Source organism: Pseudopodoces humilis, chromosome 1, assembly GCF_049639895.1.
Source record: "Pseudopodoces humilis isolate 2021_Gansu_Grassland_sample_001 chromosome 1, ASM4963989v1, whole genome shotgun sequence".
NCBI classification, from domain to species: domain Eukaryota; kingdom Metazoa; phylum Chordata; class Aves; order Passeriformes; family Paridae; genus Pseudopodoces; species Pseudopodoces humilis.
This window is the reverse complement of record NC_142200.1, coordinates 120,349,557-120,362,702: the sequence shown is the minus strand read 5'-3', so window position 1 is coordinate 120,362,702 and position 13,146 is coordinate 120,349,557. Positions and strand designations below refer to the sequence as shown.

The window sequence follows — 13,146 nt, the reverse complement described above, 5'->3', positions numbered from 1 at the left end:
CAGTGCCAGCCTAGGCCAGGCTGGCTGTGACCACAGGAACTGCTGCATGTGCTGCTCCATGGACAGGAGCACCATTGTGGAGCAGCCCTTCTGTTTTGATTAGGATGGAACAACACTCACTGCAGAATTAAGGGCAGCCAGTACTCTTGATTAGAAATTCAGCTAGGATTTTCAAAGGTGCCCAGAACTCACATTGAGCTCCTACGGAGCCTTTGATTTACTCCCCTAATTGGGTCTTCGAGGAAGCATCGAGTCCTTCAAATCAGCTGAGGTCCAAGAGCTTTGTATAAAATGCAGCAGGCCCTTGAGACTCCTGGTCTGGCATTCTTCATGAAAACAATTTCAATAACCAAAGCATGCAAAAAGGGGAAAAAAAAGTAAGAAAATCATGCTGACCTAGGAAGAAAAAACAGATCTTCTGAAATTTCCTTTCTAATAGAAATAAGATGACAGCACTTTATGTAAAAAAACACAAATTCTGCAATTTTTATTTTAGGACCTCTGAAACAACTGACTATGATATTTTGACAGTGTCAGATGTTCAGTTTTGACTTATGGTTTTCTTCTTTATATTCTTGTTTCAGCCATAAATAAAGTGTTTCTATAGCTTTCTCTTGAAAACATAAAAGAAATCAATATCTTCCTACAAAATGTTACATTTTATCAAATCCATGTTTTGACAGAAAATTGCTGTAGCAGAAAGCTCTTTACCAGATCTTTCCAGAAAGTGAAAAATCACTAGCTAACATCTGCTTGACTCTGAAACACTGAATATCTCAGTCTCAGATTTCTCATATTATCACAAAATATTTTAAAGCAAACTGTTCAAGAAGGAAGGGTTCTATAAGCATTTTGTTGGTCGATTTTTTGAATAACAAACTGGAACTTCAAATTAAAAATAAAAATAATACATTAGCATAGAACTGCAGAGAAGTATCCTTTACTTATAATTTGTGGCAAGTTTTATGTATCCTAAATAAAGATAGCTTTTATCTTACACTTCTTACTAGCTGAGAGTTCTCCTGACAACCTGGAGTTCTCCTTTACTTCACTTTTCATGACAAAGCTTACACACAGACACAACTGTGGCTTGATTTGTTAATACTGGAAAGAAATATTTATTATGAAACCACTACAGTAGAATTAAAAATAAAAGAGTTAATTTATTATACTATGCAAAGGCTTTCCAAAAGTTTAAATTCATGCAAGTAAAATTTAGAACTGTGTCTGACTTGCTATTGAAGGCCAGTTATCTAAACATTATGTTCCACGTCAATATTTTGCACTAAGGGATGATGCTTACAGTACCTGAAAATACAGGATAATAGATTCTGATTTTTATTAAACTTTAAGGGGAAAATAGTATAAGGATTAGATAATAGAAAAAGCTTTTTCTTACTACACCACTAACATAAGGCAATATTTAAAAACATAGCAACCAAATCATCATACACATAATATATGAACTATCCTCACTACACAAGAGCTAGAATATCCATTAGTTTTTCTTCCTCACACTTAAAAAACAGAGGTTAAAAGCATGTATGTAGGTTTGTAAACACAGCAGCTCACAAGACTAATTGAGTGGAAAGATACAGGCATTGCATCAAAACCTGCGTAGTACAAAAGCTTAGAAATGAGCCCTCAAGGTAAGGGAGGGGAAGAGAGGAACAACGTGGAGATTGCTGTTCTGAGAAGTACAAACACACAGCATCATGACAGAACTGACGGCAGGAGAAGCTGTATTTGAGAGGGGGAAGCTAGAAGGCACAGATAAGGATCCACTACAGCTGATCATCTCCTGTGAGTCCTGGGGCACGCTCCCCACGCACTCAGCACTACAGTCCTTCCTGCTCAGCAAAGTACTGAAAGAAAAGCTGCTACCCACAGGCCTTCTATGCAACACCTCTACCTTGGTATTAGCAGCTCAATTAAAGTATCACAGCTATCTTAATTATCACGGCTGAGATGGGTTTCCTCTCCCTAACCACAACTGTTTGTAGTGCCTGGCTGGGGGCTGCTCCTTGCTGTATTCACAAGGAGGAACAGGGAGGGCTGGTGAGGATGCTGTGAGAGACATGAGGAAAAATGTTGCGAAGCAATTCAAGGATTTTAAAGTTTTCACGGTTCTTCAGATGCTTGCTAATTGTTACTCCTACAGAAAATTCCCGCCCCTGTGTGCCTGGGCACGTTGGTAGCATTCTGAATGCGTGCATTTATTGCCTTGCTGCTGAACTACGGAAAATTAGCAGCTCGGTTTACAAGGGGCCGTCAGACGCCCTGGCCAGCCCAGGAGCTGCAGTTTTCGTGAGAAACTTAGAGTCATGGAATGTTTCCCGGTGATGGAGCCCAGCCGTGTCCCCCTGGGGCAGCGCAGCCGCTCAGCAGCCGGGGCGATGCTGGGTGTGTGCGAGGCTGCCCGGCTGCGCTCACCACTTCCTCCCCCGCAGTGTGCTGAGCTCATGGAGGGTTGTACTCAGGGTTACCAGCTGACATTTCACTGCTTACTCTTGGGTCACGCTGTTCAGCTTTGCCTCTGAATCCCGAGAGCTGGAAACACATGCACACATTTTTATATAGGAAGCTCTCTCTTCTGATGTAAACCCATTAGCCCCAAAGTCAGGGTGCTAGAGCAAAGCCTACAAAGTTCATGTGTCCTTTGCTAATCCAGAGAAGCAGCCTGGACACCCTGACACCCAGCCAGTGTTAGGAAGCCCTCAGGACATGTACTGTGGTTGGCTCCACGCAGAACTGTGGAAGCAGCCCTGAAAAGCAGTGTCAGTGTGTCTGCACAGAAGCATTTTTTTGGTCTGACCTTCATTGCTGTGGCCGCATCCTACTCTCAGCTGTAGTTCTTCCAGTGTACAAGAACCAGCACTAGCTTAGAGACTCACATTTCAAGCAATTCCCCTGGAAAAAGTTACGTGTTCAATTACATTAGTAAATTTCATAATCCTGAGAGAGATTAATGTTTCTTTTAAAGCAGATAGGATGACAAACTGCAAGCTAAGCTGCAAGGGAGACAGAAGGTTGGCATTAGGAAATCATAGACTCACAGAGCAATTTGGATTGGAAGGGACCTTTAAAAGTCATCTTGTCCAACACCCCTGCAATGAGCAGGGACATCTGCAATTAGATCAGGTTGCTCAGAGTCCGATCCAACCTGAACCTGAATGTTTCCAGAAATGGGATGTCCACCACCTCTCTGGGAAATCAGTTCCGGTGCTTAACCACCCTCATTATAATAAATTTGTTCCTTATATCTAGTCTCAATCACCCTCTTTTACTGTAAACCATTATGTTTTGCCCTATTGCTACAGGCCTTGGTAAAAAGTTGTCTCCGTATTTCTTACACACCTGCTCTAACTGTACTGATAGCACTGCAGCTGCAGATCCCTGGAGAAAAATGTGAAATTACCACCAACTCGGATTTTTAAGAAGAATTTGGGCATATTTGACCCTGCTTTAAAACAGATACAGAGAACTGAGCGATATCTCTTTATGATTACTTTTCCAAGCTTCTGGGCTTTTATCTGTGATGCTTATTCTCTCCTCTCACAGCAGTGAGTTAGAGACTGAATGTTTTAAGACTTAAGTGAAATTAAATTACAGTGCTATTGATGCCTTGAGAAGGCTGACTTAGAACAGAGGCTAGACAGAATTAAGAATAAAGTAGGTGTTTATTGAAAGGCCTTAAAGGATACACCTTGGGCAGTACAAGAGTCTGGCCAGGGCTACATCCAAGATGGACCCAAAATGGTCACAAATTGGACAACTGGTCATGAGGTCTCACATTTTTATAAGTTTCGGTCCATCTGCATATTTGGGTTAATTGTCCAATTACAGCTTCAGATTATGAAGTCTTATCCTTCTTGTTATCTCTCTTCAGTCCACCATTTATGTTTTTGGGCCTGATGATTGTCCTTGGTATCAAGCTAGAAAAGGAATTGTTCTGTCAACCTGCTCTGTGGAGAGAGCTCACTTACACTTAATACGAAGCTCAAAACTACACACCTAGACAGCACAGCATCTGAAAAATATGAAAGCTAAAATGAAAGGCCTCACTATGAAATGCTTTCAGAAAATATGGAAACACTGTTAATGGGAATATAAATATTCTTAAATAGGACAACATATCTAACAAAAATCTTAGATATTTGAAGTAAAATCCAAAGTGAACATGAGCTAGGTAGCTATCTTTGTTACCTTTTCTAATAGATTATAGCTGAGTTTGTCTTCTGCTTTTATAGTTGATAGCTATATTTTCACAGTTCTTAAAATGGTACTCTAGGGTTTTTTAATAGTTTGCTTTCATTGTTAACTTTGATAATACAACATCCTACATTTCCTGAGAATAAAAGACATACTTTTTTTCCCATGTTCTTTGACAGTGCCCAGATGAGGTGGTAATTTATAAACAAGTGCATTCTTTGCAACCCTTTCATTACCCCATTTATTTTAATAGAACTTTATAGGGCTTTTCTGCTATTTTTGCTTACTCAGAACAGCCAGACAGATGTCTGTTCTTGTTCTGACAAAAGCATCAGTTGCTTTGTTTTTAATAAATACATTGTTCTCCTGCCAGCAGAGAGCCTTTCCACTTGGTCAAGGACAAAATTCCAGCCAAATTTTTTTTAAGAATGTGAACAATGACAAAAATCTTGCCAATAATAATTGCTTTCCTCTTAGTGTTGAGAGGTCACAAATTTGTTCTGATTATCTGGCCATTTCCCCTAGAATTTATGTTAGTCACAGAGACTTGCTTCAGTCTCAAAGACTGGACTAAGGAGGAGAAGCAGACTCTTAAGTTAATCGGGCCATTAGTGCTCTGCATTCTCGCTATATGCTTCCCCAAAGCCTGCCATTTTAAAAAATAAAAACTTATTATTCATAGGGCTATTATCTAGCCAAAAGAGAACATTCAAATTATATACTTATTATTTGATATAGCTTCACCTTGTTGATTTTTAGAAAGTCACATTTCAGCTCAACAGCTTGCTTCACTCAGCTCAGCTTGTGCTCTATTTTATCTGACTACATCTTACATATTGTCAGTCTGTCATGAAGAACACAAACGTAGCATTGGCTAAAATTAAAAAGGGAAATTAAAACACTCACTAAATACATATCAAACAAAACTTGGGACTTTCAAGGTGAAGAAAGGTGTCTGATAATTTTTTCTAATCCTGAACTTCATGACCTTTCTGAGAAACTCAGATCAACCACTGAACAATAGCAAATCACATTTTCAATAATCCAATATATTTTCAATACGTTTTTCAAATTATATAGATGTGTATGTTGCACCCTTGCAAGCCTTGTGCAGGTAAAACTGCCAGAGACTGACTTGTCTCTTGGCTTTTCTGGGGATTTGTTCTCTGTTTGAAAGATTAAAATCATACTGGCAATAATACAGGGTTGTGGATTTACTCTGCTCAACAATCCACTCAGGCAGCTACAAACCTTAAAACTGACTGGACACCCAGAGCTCAGGTGCCGATGGGTGTGGAGAGATTCACTCATGGTAAAAGTGAAATAGGAGGATTTGGGTGTTCCTTTGGAGAAATTATTGCTAAAGAGGATTAGGGCAGGCAGGGGGATATGATGGCTTTGAGCAACGGGTGTCATACACAAGAAATTGTACATTTGCAGAAAAAACACCAAAGATCAAAGAATCGACAAACTGAGTATTGCATTTCTTCCCATATATATCTATACTTAGGACCATCTTCAGAGCATATAGACACCACTGCCATGGACAACAGTCTGGTGTTTTACTAGTCAACATGTTTTTCAAAGCATTATAGAAAGGAAAAGCTCTCCATAAATGCAAAGCTTTGAGAGAATTACCTTGTTTCAACAGAAAAAAAAGTCTATTAAAAAAAAGTCTATTACTGCAGAGCTTTCTTCCTGCCTTGGCAAAGGAGATCTCGTTCCCAGTATCCCCAGCAGTATTCTCCATTGCCACAATGACATCTGCTGGAGGGGATAGGGTTGAACAAGGATTGTGCTGTCCAAGTGTGAAGGCTTCTAACGTCAGCAGGGTTGGTGTAATTTCACTCACTGAGAGCTACTACAGTATTGAAGAGTGTGAAGAGCAACACGACAATGTTAGTGTCTTCTAGATATTTTAAATTGCAATACCCTCAAGAGACACATGAGAAAAAAAGGATTAGAAGAAACAATTCAAACCTCACCTAATACATACAAATAAAACTGGCTCAGCCAGATAATTTTAAATTAATATTATATGAAAAGAAACTTGTTAAATGTCTCTTGAAATATTCAAATATGCGTTAACTGTACAATAATAGGTATTATTGTGGCACTCCAAAGACACACTAACCTGAAGCACGTTTGTTAAAACAAAGGAGATATTAGAAATCAGTAATGCAAAACAGTATAAATTAAAATGAAAATATATGCAATGCTCTACATATGAGGTTTTTACTTTTCTCCACAATAAAATACCACACGTTGGCTTGAAAAAATACTGTATATTCTTGCTACATTTTCACTTCATTTTGCAAATGCAAATAGATCCTCACAATAACTGAAAAGGAAAATTGAGAATTAATATGTCTTCTGAAGCATCATATCTAACTTCTTTTGTTGGAAATGAGTTTCTGCAACTTGTTTAAATGAAGTCACTACCCATTGTAGATGTGTTCTCAAAATAAAATTTTGCAGGGAAGCACATTTATTTTCCTTTAAGCCCATTCCACTGTCAGACTATGGCTGCAGCTTGGCTGCCTCCTCCCAGCCTCCAGAGATTCACCACCTGCATGAGGGGTGGCATGTGCCAAGTTATTCTGTTGTCCTCTTGTTCGCTCTATTCTGCTCCTTTTCGATGGACAGGAGCAGAGAATAATGGTGTGGGGCAAATGCTGTGTGCTAGCAGGTGGTGTCTGCAGGCTCAGTCTGTGTCTGGGATGGAGAGGATGTGTGTGGATTCTGGCTCTTGCTTCTGAGTAAGTTTATAGAGGAATTTCCCAGGAAAGAAATGCACACAAAAGGCCAGATTTTGCCATGAAACCAAAGCAAACAAAATATTCCTGATCAAATAAATTTGCAAATAAGTAACCCAAATCCTCCTGATTAAATAAACTTGCAAATAAGTCTGCACAATCACAGATTCACTGTAAAAGAGGGCTTTAATTAACAAAAGGGTTAGTTTGCCTCCTGGAGCTCCTGTTGCTTTCCTGTGCAGGAAGAGAAACGGTAACAGGTGCCTGCAGATGAGGTGGTAGTCTGAAATTAATGAATTCTTCAGAAAAAATCACTATATACAAAATGAGATAATTTTTTCCACATGAAGAAAATTCACTGTAATAAGGGTAAGAAGTGAGGACAGGAGTATAACATGAAGGAATCGTTCCTGTGGAAGCAAGAAGAGAAAAAAATGAGACTACAGTCACAAGGGTGTTTGACAGCAAGGCCCTGGATCTTGAACTTGGCAATAGTTAGAGACACTGAAGGCTTCAAATGGCAAAATTAGAACTTAGTATCAAGACAGCAGCGTGAGATAATGCAGGATAAACTGGGATGAAGCAGTGTCTGCAGCCAGCAGGCCAGCAAGGGAGAGCAACATGTCTGATATGTGCTGAGCAGCTGCTTTTTCTACAAATGGGTAGGAATCTTGATGTGCCCTTTGTCAAACTTCCTGAGCAGCCTGTCCTGGACTCCAACTCATCTAGAAATCAGAAGTGCATTGGCAAGGTAATTTGGCAGCAGATGACTGCTGCTAAAAGCAACCATCTACTGCCAAAGGTATTAGGGTTGGCAGCCTGGCAATGTGCTGTCAATGCCTGGCAGCTTAGGAACAAGTCACAAGCTGAAAAAAACCCAGTAGATACTATACCTCTATGAAAAAAATAAGAAGACACTTCTAAAAGATTTTACAAAAGGCTTTTTCAAACTACTCCACTTAACCGGATGATGTTAAATCACACTTTTAGGAAACACTAGTGCATTTTCTTAGAAAAATATCACCCACATAGCTGGAGGAATAGTTACAAAAACTACTAGTACATGCAACAATCTAACAGGCTCATTCATAAATGCTACCCTTAGCATTACACATACCAAAAGTGAGAAGACAGTAAAAGGTAGAATCACAGATATGGAGTAGGAAAAGGACATGAAGGGAAGAATATAGTCCTTTTTTTTTTTTTTTTTAGTGGGGAAATGTTGCTTATTAGCATTACTATACTTGAAAAATACCTCTGACCCAGTCTGAGCAGGTTTCTTCCCACATAACAAGCCTTTAGTTATCATCATTTTTTATGTGTGTGTGATGAAATATCATGATGCTTCTTCTTCCTGCTGGGGTCCTGTCTACACTTCCAGCCTATTAGTTACAACTGTCCTTGTCCTTCACACATGACTGTGCTTCTGTTTTCTCCAGTGTCAACTGTACCAGAGGTAATGAATGGACAGCTTAAAGCCACATCTATTACTTATATATGAAAGATAAAAATATCTCTAAAACTGTGGAACTGTCCACATGTCCAACTGGCAGGCTTGCTGTTCTCCTGGCCCAGAGAGGCTGTGTTAATGGAGAATGCCTGAGCATTCTCACACCATTCAAGGAGTTGCACATATGTGACCCAACACTTTAACTGACAGGACTGGAGCTCCTTTACAGAGGGCAGCTCCAGTGAGCCAATGGATGATCCCTTTTGACTCCTTGTTCACACACACATTTATTCTCAGGTGTGTTTCCTTCTCCTTCAGTCTGAACCCCAGGTTTCTTGCAGCAGAGTCTCAGGCTTTGGATTTTTTAAGAATAAATAATTTAATAGAGTGATACAGCAGCAGAGTCAGTTTGATCTGGGTGTCTCCAGAGAGGGACTGCAAACAAGGACATCCCTGGGCAATTACACCCTAATGATTTATGTACCCTTGCCTCATGTGCTCTGCACATGACTTTTTACTTCAATGGTGATTTGTGGTCTGGGGTGTTCTAACACCATATGGGATTCTTCCTTCACCTCCACACAGTCAGGCCATTAACTGTTCTTATTTCCTCCAGTTGTATCTTCTGCTGCTAACTGTGTCCTCTTTCTCTTCTGGTTTGTGCTTCTTGTGCACTTGCGCACCAATAACATATGGGAAAACTAAAAAAGTCCTAGACCTAGGGAAAAAACATTTATAAGCAACAACTAAATCATCAGTGTGTTATCAATATTATTCTCATGCTAAATCCAAAGCACAGCACTGTACAAACTACTAGGAAAATTAGTAAGAAAACAAATTTAAACCATCCAAAAGCATAGACGTCAGTGAAAGTTCACAGCTTGTGTCCTAAGACTTCAGCAAATCCAGTTACTCATGCTAAGAAAGTAAAACTAAGCAAATAGTATACTAAATCTGATTGAGTAATTCTATTTAAAACTTACTTATTTAATCTAAACTACTAACATCTCTCAACAGTCAGATATATTTAAATTCTCTTCACAATCTCTCTCCTTCAGTTTGTCTCCACAGGGAACTTCTGAAAGGTTATCTTCCCCTCCTGTGTCTTCTCAAAGGGTTTATAAGTCTATCAACTCCTTTTGATATTCAAGGTCTCAGACTGAAGTCTGTTTCTCCTTGGAGATTTCGTGCCATGTCCCTGAATCCTGCTAGTTTCACTCATCTTTTCAATGTAGGCTTGTCTGTTCTTGTGTGGGAACAATTACATGTTCTTTGTTTGCTCTTCCCACACCCTCAGGCTAAGTAAGATGAAGACGGGACACTCAGAATCCATCCTGTACATGAAGTGTTTTCCCTGGTGAGTCAGATCTGTATCTTTCACCACCTTGTTGCATCTCAGTGCTAATAATTTTATTACATACCCTCCTTTTTTTTTTCAGTAACCCATTGTAAGCATCCCAAACTGCTGTCATTCACACTGCTTGGATCAAAGGTCAGCCTAAATGTGACTCTGCACAAAGAACATCACCAACAAACCCTCGCTGCTGTCGCTGCATTATGCACATGTCAGCTGCTGAAAGTCCACCTTAGTAATCTGTAAATACTTCACTGTGTAACTTAAATGAAGGTTAGAACTGTGAGCATTCTTGCACTGCCAGAGTTCTTTACTTACACAGATGCCCACACAGAAACTCATGCTGACTAAATTAAAACCATATTTTAATTTCTCCTAAAAAGTCCTGTTCACTTATCTTTAACACTGAGAATACAAACTCCTGAGAAAGATGCAACTTCATTGGGAAGAACTGGAGTGCAACTCCCATGCAGCTGCCCTGATTAGGGAATGGGATCAGCACAATCTAATCTAATGTAGACACAGATTATCAGAAGTAATTTCTTGTACCAAAGGTCAAACAACTTGCTCCAACGTGATTCAGACACAGCAGTGCTGGTCTGGAAATTGGTGCTGAAGCCAGTGGAGACCATTGTCTGCTCCAGCACTTTTTCCATTCCCATGTGAAGTTTCCCTTCTTCTCAAGAAAACAGAAAAAAATAGTCCTTGCAACCAGGAGTGTCTGCTCCAAAGCTCCAACTTCTGCAGTTCTGGTTCCCTGCCTCACTCTAGATGTGTGTTACTCAAGGTCAATGGGACTAATGTTTTTAGACACTTGGCAAGATCAAGCCATGGCGACTGCCACTTGTAAAACTAAGACTATTTTGAGCAGCCCTTTGAACATTATAGTCATGCTTCTTGCTGGCCATGTAGTGCCTGCACTTCTCTGCTATGCTTCATAGATCCTGCACTGGAATATCAAGTTTATTGGGCCTTTGAGATCAGAAGTTTTATTTCTCCTCTAACAATCTCATACTTGTCCATGATGTAGCTAGTTCATCCAGCCAGATTCTAATCTGCTTCGTAGAGAGCTGCAAGAATCACTTACACGAGCAGCAGCTTGACAGAACACTCCTGCGCTACACAGGGCAGGAAAAAACATATCCATCCAAAGAAAAACTGAGCAGAATTTTAGATAGATAGATGCAATTTTTCCACTGAAATCTATCCAAAGAACCACTGTGAGCTGGACTCTCTGCTTTATTAAGTGGATACAGCTCTGCTGACGTCAGTGGATTTGCAGCTGTTCACAACAACATGAATTTGGCCTTGGATCTAACAATCTTATTGTTCGGAGGGAGGAGAGAGAAGGGTTGTTTGTTTCAGATAAAACTGGGTCAGTGATTGTGTCACAGCCCTGTTCACTGCCTGGTGGAAACCAGTAAAGCCCCTATTATATCCCAGTAGCACTGGGAAAACACTAACACTCTGCCACAGCTGAATAAGGGAGATATCGTCGGTCAGTGTGTATCAGGCACTGACTTTTACATACTCATAAAGAGTTTTATTAATTTCCTTGAATTTCAGAGGATTTTATAAAGGGATAACACACTACTGAAAGCAGCCATACCATTCCCATCATCCATGCAGCACGTACTCGGCACCATCTGGGCTTGGATACAGACAGATCACTGCATGCTGTAACCTCCTGTCTAGTGAGTCTTTCAACCCTCTCTTGGTCACCTCCTCTGTCAGCCCCCAGGGGTTCAGCTATCTGTAACAAGGATCAGGTCCACCATGTCCTAGCTGCATTACCTTGGCTTGTACTTTTGAGAGAATTACGAGGCTGGGAACAAAAGCTGTGAGAAAGTTCAGGCAAAAGGAAGGGAAAATTACAGGTAGAGGTGCTGAATAGGTGTAATCAAGATGTCCAAGAAAATCCAAGAGGACGAATACTAAAAAGAAAAGGCATAAAATATTATAGGTGGGGAAATACAGAGGTACCATTGTCACTGGAGGGCTCAGTGAAAGATGGCAATCCGGACACCCTCGTGATTGTTCCAGAAAGCAGCTGACTGCAGAACAGCTTCTTTTAATCCCCATTAATTGTTTCTTTCAAAACCAGCTTCTTCCTACCCACAAAACAAATGTGCAGTCAAATGAACATGACAAATACATCAGTGTCATTATAAGATGATTTCTCAAAGCTAGTTTCTCCCAATAGCACATGCATTATCAACACAAATGATCCCTACTCCTCCAGCAGTCATTCAGCATCCAGAAATAATTCCCAGCTCTGTGCTATGGAAAACCTCCAAAAACCTCAGCCTGATGAGTGACCGGAGAGAGAAGAGTTGGAGGGGCTAGGTACTTCATTTTCATTAAGTAAATGCTGAAATTACAGATCTTGTCTGTATAGTGCCTTCACTTTGTCAAATAACCAGTGCTTTCTAGGTTTCCTTCTACAGCCCTTATTCATCCTGCATCCTGTCAGCTCCTGGGAGACTGGATGAAGGTCAGCTCATCCTTGTGCTAGCCCCATATGGCAGAGGCATGTTAGCCCAGGAATGATGGACCTATTCTGACAGGACCTATTCCAGCAGTAGGATGGAACAACAGGAATAACAAGAAAGCGTTAGCACTGTTCAGGGTCCTGCTGGCTGCACTGTGGATTCCACAGTCCTTCAGTTGATGCATCAGGTCACACAAAAGGATCTTTCTCCTTCTGAGCAAGGTGTACCCTTGTTCCTATTTTGTGAGACCCTCTATCTCACACCTGCAACAAACAGGCTCTAGCATATACTTACCTCTTCTCAAAGCTTCCTTTTCTTGCATTAGTCCTCCCATACCTCTTAGAGTAGAAGAACTCAAAACTAGAGCCAAGGGTTTGAGACAGACAGCAAGCATTAAGCCCACGTATCACTGGGAATTTGTGAAAATCTATTTCATAATAGTATTTTCATAATCCAGAAAGGTACACAGAAAAAAAGAACAGTCCACACAAGTTTGTGTTATCTTACCTGCCAAATCCACAGATGAGTTCTTCATCTGCCCTAAGGTTCCCACATTAACCTTCAGAAGGTATCTTCTACATTCAGATGTTCAAATAAGCTTTTAATAAGGAGTAAAAATGTTATGCATCTTAAATGATCACAGGCAAATATTTCTTAACATAATCCAGAATACACTATCACTGAAATGGCATTTTAATCTTCATGTGATGTTATTCTAGCTTTTAACATCAACAACTCAGCATTATTTCTTACTGTCATAAAAAAATCCCAGATTGCTTCTAAGGCCATTGGACAATTATGTGAGTAACATAATACTGTTTATAATTGGATATTTTAGATGGATGTACATGGCTTTGTTCCAAAGGAGGTGCCTCAGCTGCA

General features: G+C 40.1%; 1 protein-coding gene across 1 annotated transcript in view; it reads right to left on the bottom strand.

The window, feature by feature from the left end:
• The window catches only part of HYCC1 (hyccin PI4KA lipid kinase complex subunit 1), a 55,088-nt gene extending 42,299 nt beyond the window's left edge, over positions 1–12,789 (bottom strand). Inside the window, exon 1 of the mRNA XM_088058440.1 lies at positions 12,772–12,789. The gene's annotated coding sequence lies outside the window, so the exon portion shown is untranslated. The remainder of the gene's footprint in view (positions 1–12,771) is intronic.
• Positions 12,790–13,146: the final 357 nt, after the last annotated feature.